At 29.5% G+C, this 11,664-nt stretch overlaps 1 long non-coding RNA gene across 1 annotated transcript; it reads left to right on the top strand.

Moving 5' to 3' along the window:
* Nucleotides 1-426: 426 nt before the first annotated feature.
* LOC112724052 (uncharacterized) lies at nucleotides 427-3,747 on the top strand. Its single transcript, XR_003163283.3, has 3 exons — nucleotides 427-1,389; nucleotides 2,277-2,463; nucleotides 3,304-3,747. It is a non-coding gene; the product is annotated as an uncharacterized lncRNA (long non-coding RNA).
* The last annotated feature ends 7,917 nt before the right edge of the window (nucleotides 3,748-11,664 follow it).

Raw genomic sequence — 11,664 nt, 5'->3', positions numbered from 1 at the left:
TTTGCTCAAGTCCCTCAATTTCAGTCAGAAAATACCTGAAATCACAGAAAAACACAAAAACTCATAGTAAAGTCCAGAAATGTGAATTTAACATAAAAACTAATGAAAACATTCCTAAAAGTAACTAGATTCTACTAAAAACATACTAAAAACAATGCCAAAAAGCGTATAAATTATCCGCTCATCACTTATCATAGCACATTATAATCCAATGAGGGAAACCAGAGGTAAGCATATTTTTCAATGTGAATGCACTATATTATTGATGCTGTTTCTATAATGCATGTGCTTTAATATGCTTTTGGACCATGTATATTCTTTTTTTTTTCTTTTCTTTTTGCCATTTGTGTTTTTAAAAAGTTTCTTTTCTTTTTTTTTTCTTTTTGAGATGTAGATTTGGATAGTATAGTAGGACGGATAATAGCCACTTTAAGTATTTTATGTCAATGTTAATGAATTATGATCTTTGGATAGAAAGAGATGTGAATTGTTCAATTTCTACTTATATGGATATGCATGCTTTCTTTCCTATCATGCACACTTTTATTTATTTATTTATTTATTTATTTATTTTGCACCCATTCAAAGCATGTTTATTCTTTTGGCCATTGTTATCAAGAAACAATCCATACAAAATTTAAAAAATGTGACTAAATTGTAATGATCTTATTTTTTAAATAAATTAGTTATATTTAATACAATGACCCTTTTGCAATCTATTACTTTTCCTTTGGTAATGAGTATGTGGTTTTCATGCATTTAAAGTTCATGTTTTCTGTTTGTCTTTATCTCTAATATATATTCAACAACTCATTCAAAAAATTCAGATTATGAAAAGCTATGACTAGGCTTTTGTTCTAATTTTTTTCAGGAGTCTTCATCTCTTAAAATGCTAACCAGTGGTGATGAATCTATGTTTTTGGAAGAAAAATATTCTAAATTTATGATGAATCTCTGAATTATGAAGGAATACTTCATTGGTTAGCTTCCAAATTTCTACTAAAAGATAAGTTCTCTTTTATTTAATGGTATACCCTTTTGGCTTTTTTCAACTATAGCTTCCTGAAAAACAAAGAGTTGGCAACTATAGTGGATTTATGATTATCACCAATTTTTTATTATTATTTTTGATGCTATGCTTTGTGGTGCCATGGTGTTGTAAGTTATTTTCTAAAATCTAAATACATGTTTTGTGTTATAGCTTCAAGGTAACGTGTGGGATGAATTTTTTGAAACTAATGATAATTTAATGCCCAATGCTGGTGATGATGACCACAAGGTGCAATTTGCATTACAGGCTGAGAGCTGTGATGCAAATTCTAGCAGCGTGGATGATACTATCTTAAGAGACAAGTGTTGGTGGAGTATGATGGCCTGTCTCAATATCAGGTGTTTTTTTTATTTCCTTTGTGGTGATTGCCAGTTGTTTTATGAAGCATATGGACCAATAGTGTCCAACAATTAATAAAAATCATGTTGAATGTTCCCTTAGAAGTCTTTGCTTCGATATACTTGCAATGAAGGTTGCAGAGTAGCTCTCTTTTTATGGAATGATGAGCATATTGTGAGTTTAATTTCTTAAAATAGAGTTGTAATATATCCAATAATTGGAATCAGACAGTTTAAGGACTCACTTTGAATATTCGCAAGATGTTCTTAGAAATAGAGGTTGAGTTATTCGAACAGTGCCAAAGACAACATGCAGAGAAAGAGGCCTAAAGCAAAGATATTAAATAGTAGAAGGAACCAACTTGGAAGAGACTAGTAGATGTTGCCAAACGAAATGGAAATAGAGTAGTAGTAGGTTCTTTACTCGACAAGTGCCCGTTCATGAGTTGTGTTAGTTTTTTCTTATTTCATTTTATTAGCTTAATATGTTTTTCTTGAATTCTATTGTTTGGCGTTTGAAAAATATAAATTGGTAATAGAATTTTATGATTTGCTAACAGAATTTTATGATATTGTCTTAAGCATGCTTTTTATGTGTTTTAGGCATTTCTTGCTTTTAATCACTTTTGTTGTCATTACTTGATCAAATCTAAATGCCATTGATTTCTCTTTATTATGAACTATAAAGCTTATGATTGACGTCAAAAAAATTTTCATAACTACATAATTTGCTATATCTATTGGAGATTTTATAAGAGTGAAAAATATCTAACACTTTTGATGGTATATGGGCAAAATATCTAGAGAGGAGTTATGAAATTATTTTCTTTCAATAGATCTCCAAAGTTCAATTATTTGTTACAAATTATGTTTTTTGTTTTTGGCAGGGAGGATAAGTGGAGGAGGGAGTGTTCCAGCACCAAAAGCATCTCATGAGGCTTAGCAAGGATTGTTATGATGTTCTTAGAGGAGAATAAGAATGTTGATGCTTTGACAACTAAAGCTAAGGTCAGAAAGTTGTCAGTTTTGGAAAGCGCTGAAAAATCCTTGAGGAAAGAGGATTTATAATGTTAGGTATTTCCTTACTTCTTTTATTATTGTATTTAAGCTTTTAGTAAATTTCAAAACTAACTTATTCCAACAATATCTATCTGTTTATGTATCTGATGGAAAATTATTGATTTAGTATGTGTGTGTGTATATATATATATATATATATATATGTGAAATTTTAACAATAAATACTTAAAGTGCTAAGGAGATAGGTTCTTTCATATGCACTGATGCAGTATGCTTTTGTTTGTGTGAAGATGAATCTCAATTCATAATAACACTGTTGCTTCAAAAAAAATCATCATTAACCCTGTCGCTTTATGGTTAAAACAAAGATAACACTGATTAACACTAAATAGTTAAATAAATCATCCTTAACATTGTTGCTTTATGGTTAAAATAAAGATAACTCTGTACAATTAACACTAAATATTTATTTGATCTAATAGTTAAAATAAAGATAACTTTACAATTAACACTTAGGATCACAGATAAAATACTTTATGGTTTTCTTAAATAAAATACTCAAAATTATCTAACAGCACTATTTTTTATTCCTCATTTTATTGAAGTGTCTTAGATAAATATTTTTTTTTTTTGCTTATCTTGCTTCATCATGGAAGTGTTTATTTATTGTACTTTTGGTTTTTTGAAAAACTTTTATGCTCTTTGGAAGTGTTGAGTTTTATTGCTTGATTATGCTAAGTAGTACTACTACTATTCTGAAGTTGAATCATTTCAAATTAAACTGAATTTAGCCCTGAAGACATGAACTACCAAATGGTAACTTGGAAGTTTAGGTATCTAGATATACTAATATGTACATTGTGCTTATGGTCATTTGATAATATGCATTTTCAGGTGGTCGCACCAAAGTCAGGTTCATTTTTCCCAAGCAAAAAAATTGGTAGCCTTGAGCGGAAAGGGAGTAATAAGGATCGCTAGGTATCTGACGTCTTCAACGGATATCACAAGTTAGCACATCAGAATCTGCTCTTTTTTTGTGGTACTCTTAACTAATATGCTATAGGCCTACAACTTTGGTTCTGAGGCTTTTCCCTTCAAAAAACACTTTGATCTGTTTGTAGATTCTTTCAGGAATTTAAAGATTGTGGTTTTGTCTTTGTTGTGAGCTCTGCAGTGTATTCAAATGCATTGTTAATTAAGTTGGCCATTTTTTTCTAACAGGTATTTTGACCTGTTTCTCTATTACAGCCAGCATGAATGTCTGTCTTTTATATATGTTTCCATGGAAACTATATTTTCCTTTAAGAAGTAATTGAAACCCTTTAATTCTGATATGAAGACACTTGATTTATGTGATGCTATTTTCAGCAAAAATAGTTCTATTGACTTGAATATAATGTTATGATCCTTTCAACTCCAACTTTATTTGTGGCATAGAAGTAGTTTACTTCTTTAAAATTTCTAAAGTTGAATATTTTTTTTAGCATTTTGAAGGCAACTCATATTGAGAAATAGTGAAATAGCAACCTTTGATGCCATCTTCAATTTCAAGTAACCACCTATATTGTGTTCCCTTTTTTTCCTGTTTCTCATATCACCATTGCAGGTTGTTCATTTTTTTATAACATTATTTTAATCCAGATGTGGAATATCTTAATTTCATATTTTCCATTATTGCATGTTTGAGTGATGAGAATTGAGAATTGAGAATTGAGAATTGAGATGGGTCTTTTTGTGCAGTGGAACAAAATCCCGATTATCTTGGAGAGCAGAAAAATCCTTTATCATTAGCTTTGTTTCCAGAAACTAAGAACTACATATCAACATATGAGAATATCACTTATACCATTCATTATGTTAATTTAACTATCGGTTTTCAAGTGCTCTTTGGCATCTCAGTTATCTTATTTTTGGTGCATGTATGAATAATATTATATCTAGCAGTAGTTGATTATATAGGGTGTATAAATTTTCAAATTGTACCCACTAGAACTTGATTTCATCAAAACACTTCGTCAGATATATTCTCTAGCTAATTGAAATGGCACAAGATAACAATAGTTTCTTTTAATGTGGATTAGGAATTTGAATTTTAACAACTATATATAAGCTTGCTAATACCACGATAAATGAACATTCAAGTTTATTCCGATGCACCGGATGGAAATGAACCATTGGCTTTGGACATAGAAAACATGGGAAATGGTCAGATATGGATTAATGGAGAGAGCATATGAAGATACTGATTGTAGAATTGAAAGAGGGGTTGTTCTTAAGTTCAAAGTTGCTCATGTATTTTTAACCACAAATTAGAATTTCTTTAAATCACATTAGGATTAATAAAAGTATGCGCTATGATGTTTTTTTTTTTGTGTATTATTTGAAATTTCAGCACATTGCAAATCTTGCTGCAACAAAACTTTGGTATTACCTATAGCTGCATTTAACTGATTATATTTTGTTGTAAGTTGTTGATAAGCGTGACTAGCAGAAAAACGCATATAGCAATATGTGTCAATAAGCATTTCCGTTAAGCTAAGTAGGGTAACACTTTCAAAAAACTTCTGGGAATATGAATTACCTTGAACCTAAAAAAAATTTAATATAACGATATTCAATTTGTATGTTATGTACTCTTTAAAAGTAATTCATGTGAACCAATCAGATTTACTTGGTCCCCCCTTTGTTTTTTCCATTTTCAGTACTTTAGGGCAGAATCGGTATTTGGTTTCATTTTCTATTTCATTTTTCCATCTTCCATTATTGATTTTATATTTTTGTTCTTATTGAGTGATTTTTATTTTCTAAAGAACAGTATATGAAAAAAGTGAAAGCATGATATAACAAAAGAAAATAGGAAATCTTTTGTTGACTTTATCTTAAAAATAGAGAATTGGTTTATGTGAAGGAAAGATTGAACTATTTTTTATATTTGTTTTTTATTTTCACTATTTATCTAACAAAATTGTGAACAAAACCAAACAAATGCGTGAAAAGCTAACAATTTTATTTTGGTAATTCTATATTTTGAAAAGCTTTCAAGCTTAATGGCCATCAAAATTTTTCTGTTTGGTGTTTGTGCACTTTTCATTTTAAGTGGATTGCTAAGTTATTTAAAGATCATATTAGGAATTTGGTCCTTCAAAAATATACTTGACATGATCTTAAAAATATTTGTGGTATTTTCACTCTTAATTGACAACTTTAAATTCTTTAGAATAATATTTTGGATTTTCGTCTTGCTTCTTATATTGAGTATGAGACTCAACCTACAAATTAAAATATAAGTTTCCACCATTTCATTAAGTTTGTGTATTTATTTATTTAAATTTTATGATTTTGAATTCTTTGTTGTAACTAATATTGTATGTGCTCTACTTTTAGGTTTGATCTTCTTGACATTATAAATTCATTGTTTGTAATGAAAAGCTGCTGATGCTGCATGATAAGATCTAAAGTGTCATCCTTCTAGACGGTCCTTTAACTTGCGAGGTATTAATTGGACTTTCATTTTGTCCATTGCAAGAGGTCTTTTAACTCCTTCAAACCCTTATATTTAGGAATAAAGATGGAAACATGGTAACTAACCTCATCCATTCTAATAACTATCTTTCATCAATGAATCTTCAATTATTGTTCTTAATCTATTTATTTTGTCTGTTAAAGCTTTGGTGGCTAATTGGTTTATGAAAATCCCATTAAATTCTTCTTCTAAGAAATTGTGCTGCTTTTATTATAAGGATTTTACTTTGGAGTTGTTTTTGTTTTTTTTTCGAAGAATGACAGCTTCAAGTTCCATTGCTCTATGATAAGCAAGGTTCTGAAAACCGGTTCGGACTGGCCGGTCGAACCGGTTGAACCGTAAACTGCACAGAAAAATGAATCGGTTAAAAAGCAAAACCACAGAATTTAAAAACCAGAATTGAACCGGTGAACCGGCCAGTTATCGGTCGGTCGAACCAAACCATGACCCGGCCGGTTTTTGAAATTGTGCCAAAAACGCAGCGTTTGGCATTTGTAGCTGAAAGGAACCCTAGCCTAGTCTTCCCCCAAACACCACACCCACAGACCCACTCTCGAGCCTCCAGCCCTCCATTCTCACCTCTCGCTCTCAGTTCCCACGTCTCCAATCTCCACCTCGAGCTTCCGGCGCAACCTCCGTCCAACCACCGCCGTCATCGCAAGTTCCGTGGAAGTCACTCACCGTCGCAAGTTCCTTTCAGCCAGCTTTTCGTTCGCGCAGCCACTTTCCGTCGTGAAGTCAGCCGTCGAAATCGCAGCCACCGCCACGCCACTTGCTGTCGTGCAGTGTCTTCCCACCAGCGCCAGCTCTGTTCGACCCTTCCACCCCTTCAGCTCTGTTCGCCGCCAGCTCTGTATTCTTCCCTATCTTCCACTAACCCTAGGTATAAATCTAATTTGTTGTAATAATAATTGTTGAAGCATGATTAATTGTTGGTTCTAAACCTTGCTGTTGATTGCTTGAAGCATGAATAATTGTTGTTGATTAATTTTTTGGTGCTGATTGCTTGAAGCATTATTAAAGGATTAATTGTTGAAGCTGATTGCTTGAAGCATTATAAAAAATAACAAGTTTGTTTTTGGAGAATTTCTTGATTCCTCTTACAAAAATTCTACAAGATAAATTTGAAATGGAATTGTTTGTTTTCTGTTTCCATATACATATTTACTATGCCATTAAACATGTTCATGAATTGGACAATTTCTGCAGAAAAACTTGGTAAAGAATAAATAACTTCAACATTACAGGATTGAACACCTTTATCTATAGGTTTTGAGGGGCCATCGAAACTTGCAAGATCTTTTTTCAAATATTTTGCTAGAGTCATATGATTAGCCTTCTCTCTTACATTTCTTTTTAGTGCACTACTATGACAAACCTCAGAAGCATGTTGAAGGAGTTCCCTATACAGATATCCCTATTTTTCTCTTAGGGCAATATAGACAAGTGAAGGTCTCATCTGATATTCTCACAATGTGAATTCCCTTCTTGAGCTCTTCATAAGATTCATCTACATACCATGAATTTATTTGAGGTGCACTTGCACTAGTATCCGTGTTAGATATGGAGCAATGAGCCATTACAATTTCTCCCAGCCAAGGTATTACAATAACTGAAACACAGATATTAACACTAGAACAGTGTATAGATGGTTGCCATTTTGGTTTACCTATCGCTTCCATGAAAAAAATAAAAAAATAAACAAACATTGTGAAGTAGCGAATTTCTTCAAAAAATTCTCCAATTTAATCAAATTTAATGTGTTTATTTATATTTATTTATTATTTTATTATAAAACGGTTTTTTCGGTTCAACCACGGTCGAGCCGGTTGAACCTATAAACCAGTGAACTAGTAACTAGAACGGTTCGATGATCGATTCGATTTTCAGAACCTTGATGATAAGTAGTGAATTAAAGTTCTTCATCATCTTTTTTGTTCTTTTTTTAACATTTTTATTAGAATAATTGTTTTATCTTTGTAATTTTTAATGAATTCATTTAAGTGTTTGGATTAGAATTTATAGATTCAGGAATTTATTATAATAATTTTTATATTTAAGTAAAATTTATTAATATAGACTAAAAAAATAATAAAATTATTTTGGTCTCTATAAGTAAAAAATATAATAATATTATATTCTGTATAATAAATTTTTATTACGAAAACCTTTTCAAGTTAAAAATAATAACTATTAATATTAATGAGTAGGTACTAATAAATTTTTATACTGAAAAAATCGTCCGGGTTTTACACTAATTCACATTAATGGAGAGTAATAACATATTAGGACGTTACAATATTTTTTTGTGCCCGTTATTGATAACATCTATAAACCGAGTTATAGTATTAAGGACGAGTTATAACAATCTGCCGAGTTATAGCATTAAAGATGAATTATAACAATCATATAACGTATACTACCAAATTATAGTATTAAGGACAAGTTATAGCGACCATATCACAAGTCATAACAATAAACTAACATAAGCAACCTACTTTAAACTTTAGGCGTAGACTATAGTGCAAATTGAATATAAAAATATTTGCACATGTAAAAATGTATTGTTAAAGTGTAGACGTGATAAATAGTCGATAGAAAAGATAACTTCTACAACTTTTACACGAATATAAAAAGAAAAATTATAGTTTACAGATTCTATTGTATAAATATTTACAGATGTTTGGATTGGAAGAAGCTAAAAGTGACATGTGTCCCTGAGAGATGTGGCTGAGAGCATCTTGAAGGTCTGTGTAGAAGGGTGTGTACGGAAGCCACCACGGAGCCGAACTGCTGAAGCTGGAATGGTGGATGGCTCCGTTTGGTATATATATATATATATATATATTTTGGAGAATTTCAAAATGGATAGTTGGAGCTGAGCATGCTATTGTAATGATTGGGCCTGGAGACCAAAAAACATTGCACAAAAGGCCTTGGTTGATGTAGATGGTATTATGAATAGGAAAAATCATGATGTAAGAGTTATATCATTGAAGAGTATATGACCCCTGAATAAAAAAATAAAAGTATATGACCCAAATGAAGAAAAAAAGGATATGTATATATATAAGGCCAGAAAAAAATATTTTTAAGTTAATATAGTAAATATGATTTTGTTAACATTAAATATGTGATTAGGCACTGTAGTATTAATAATAGTCTTAATAGATGTATGAGACCGTCAATGTTGTCCAAAAATTATAATAAAAAAATATTTTTAAGTGGGTAAATTACTTAAATAAAACAAATGGACCAAATATTTACCCAAATATAATAATTAAAAATTCATTACTTATTTATCCTATTTTTACTCTATGTAAACCGTGGAATCTATTTTTTTAGAAAACATGTAAACAGTGGTACAGCTTTCATGGTTTATGAATAAAGTAGACAACACATAAATAATGGTATCTCTCTCATGGTTTATGAATAATAAGCATGCATTCATAATCCTCTCTTCCCCTTCCATGGTTTATGAGGAGTAATTGACACAGCCAGAGACGGAGCTTTATTGGGGCAATGAGACCATGACCCTCCAAATATTTTATAAAACAACGAGTAGTGATGTTGTATATGATATTTTTCATCTAATTAGTTTGTTGTTTTTGTTTTTCTAACTCAACTATATGAGCACTATTCACATCATGTTACACTTTATTTTTTAAAAAATACTCTCAAAGCAATGAAATGATATTTAGACTTTTACAAAATATACTAATAATTCAAAAAAAATTTATAGAATATGGTAATAATAAATTTAAAAATAATCAATTTAATAAGTAAAAAGTATTTTATTTTATAAATTATACCTAATAAAAGACATTAAACTATTCTTATATTTCTTTTATATAATAGAAGATGAAAAATATATAATAGAGGACATTTTAAAAAGTAATTTAAACATTAAATTCTTCTCAAATATGAACTAAATAATTTGGTGTTCACTCCATTTTATTTGATGATCACTTGTAATTTATATAGCTAATGGCAATAAGCTTACACATTATTTGATAAGTTGATTGTACACATTTAAATGTGCTACCATATATGTTTTGCCTTTTTTAACCTATTGACAGTGTTGAAATTAGAAAAATCAAAAAACAAGAGAAGAAAAATTGGAAAAACAGAGGAGATAGCTTCTTTTGTTTGTATGTTATAGAATGAATCACCAATGATGCTATTATCAGTGTGGATTATTGCTTTGGATTTGTGCATTTATTACTTTCTGCTCCTCATAGTAAAATATATTTTTGGAAAAACTTTTTCTCGTTGTCATTATTTATCGATGTTCTATCTTAAATTTTTCAACTCATAAAATTTCGAGCATAAAAATAAGAATAAGATGACTTAGAACTTTATTAATAACAAAATTAAATAATTTAGATAAAAAATATTAATAAAATATATATACATTTTAATAGTTACAAAAAAGTGAATTGTTTTTATTTATATTTTAAGTTAGTAAACTGTTGATACTAATTTATAAAATATTAGTCAAAAACAATTTTGAATAGAAAATAGTATGGTATAAATTATTTACTTTACATAAAGAAAAAGAAAAATTACTAAAAGTTAAGTAATACAGAACAGTAAGAATAAGTGATGAAAAAATAAGAACCAATAGCAAAAAAGAAAAAAAAAGAGAATCTTGATGAATTAATAGAATAATTTTCATTCAATGAAAAAAACGTTTACAAAATGAAAAAAAATCACGCACACAACTCTAACAAACTGATCCCTTTTTATACACCCACACTTGTTAACTATTCTTAAAAGGTATTAACTGATGAATTGCTACTGATCATTAGACTGTTGTTGACTATTAGTAGTTAGGCTTATACTTTGCACTATGCTGATACATTGGACTGTTGTTGACTATTACTAGTTAACTACTCTCAATAGGCTAACTAATATACGTGAAGATTTAAATATCTAAATACATTAATATTAATTATTTAAATATTTTCGTATATTACTTTTGTAAGATCTAAGACTTTTGAAAAGTCCTATTTTGAACCAATCTCAAATTATATATTTATTTATGGTTTTAATTTTAGAAATTATTTTTATTGAAAACAATTAAAGGCAATTAATTGGACTTGAAATAAATTAAGGTTTTTATCCAAACTCTATACCTATAAATTATTTTCCTATTTATGATTTAAAGTTCTGAAAATTCGAAAATAATGAGGTTTGGCTATTTAAATTAGAATTTTGTCTAATTTTATAATTATTGAATTATTTTCTATATTTAAATTATAAAATTGGTAGTTATGAAATAATAAGAATTTTATATGATTTGATTTTAGATAATTTAATTTATATCGTTTAATACTTTAAGTTAAAGATAAAGAGAAATTAATTATATTATATTATCATGAATTTTCAATTAGAGTAATTTATTGAAAATCAATTAGTATTTTTATACTACAAATAATATTTTAAAGTAACTTTAGAGGTTAAATTAGTTTTTCAAATATTAATACTTTATGCTCCAATTTTATTAAAATTACCAAATTATCCCTAAACCTAATTTTTACCAAAACCCTAAATTCCCAAAATATCATCCTAACCCTAATTTCCCCAAAAACCTAGCCGCCTTATCTCCTCAGCCACCGAATCCCTTTTCTTCCCTAAACCCAGCAGCAAATTCAGAGAAAGAAAGAAAGGGGAAGCAGAGGGAAGGGAGAATGGAGAAGAAGGAAAGGGGGAGAGGAACGAGCCAGCAC

The sequence above is a fragment of the Arachis hypogaea genome, chromosome 11 (genome assembly GCF_003086295.3).
Source record: "Arachis hypogaea cultivar Tifrunner chromosome 11, arahy.Tifrunner.gnm2.J5K5, whole genome shotgun sequence".
NCBI classification, from domain to species: domain Eukaryota; kingdom Viridiplantae; phylum Streptophyta; class Magnoliopsida; order Fabales; family Fabaceae; genus Arachis; species Arachis hypogaea.
This window is presented reverse-complemented; position numbering and strand designations above follow the sequence as displayed.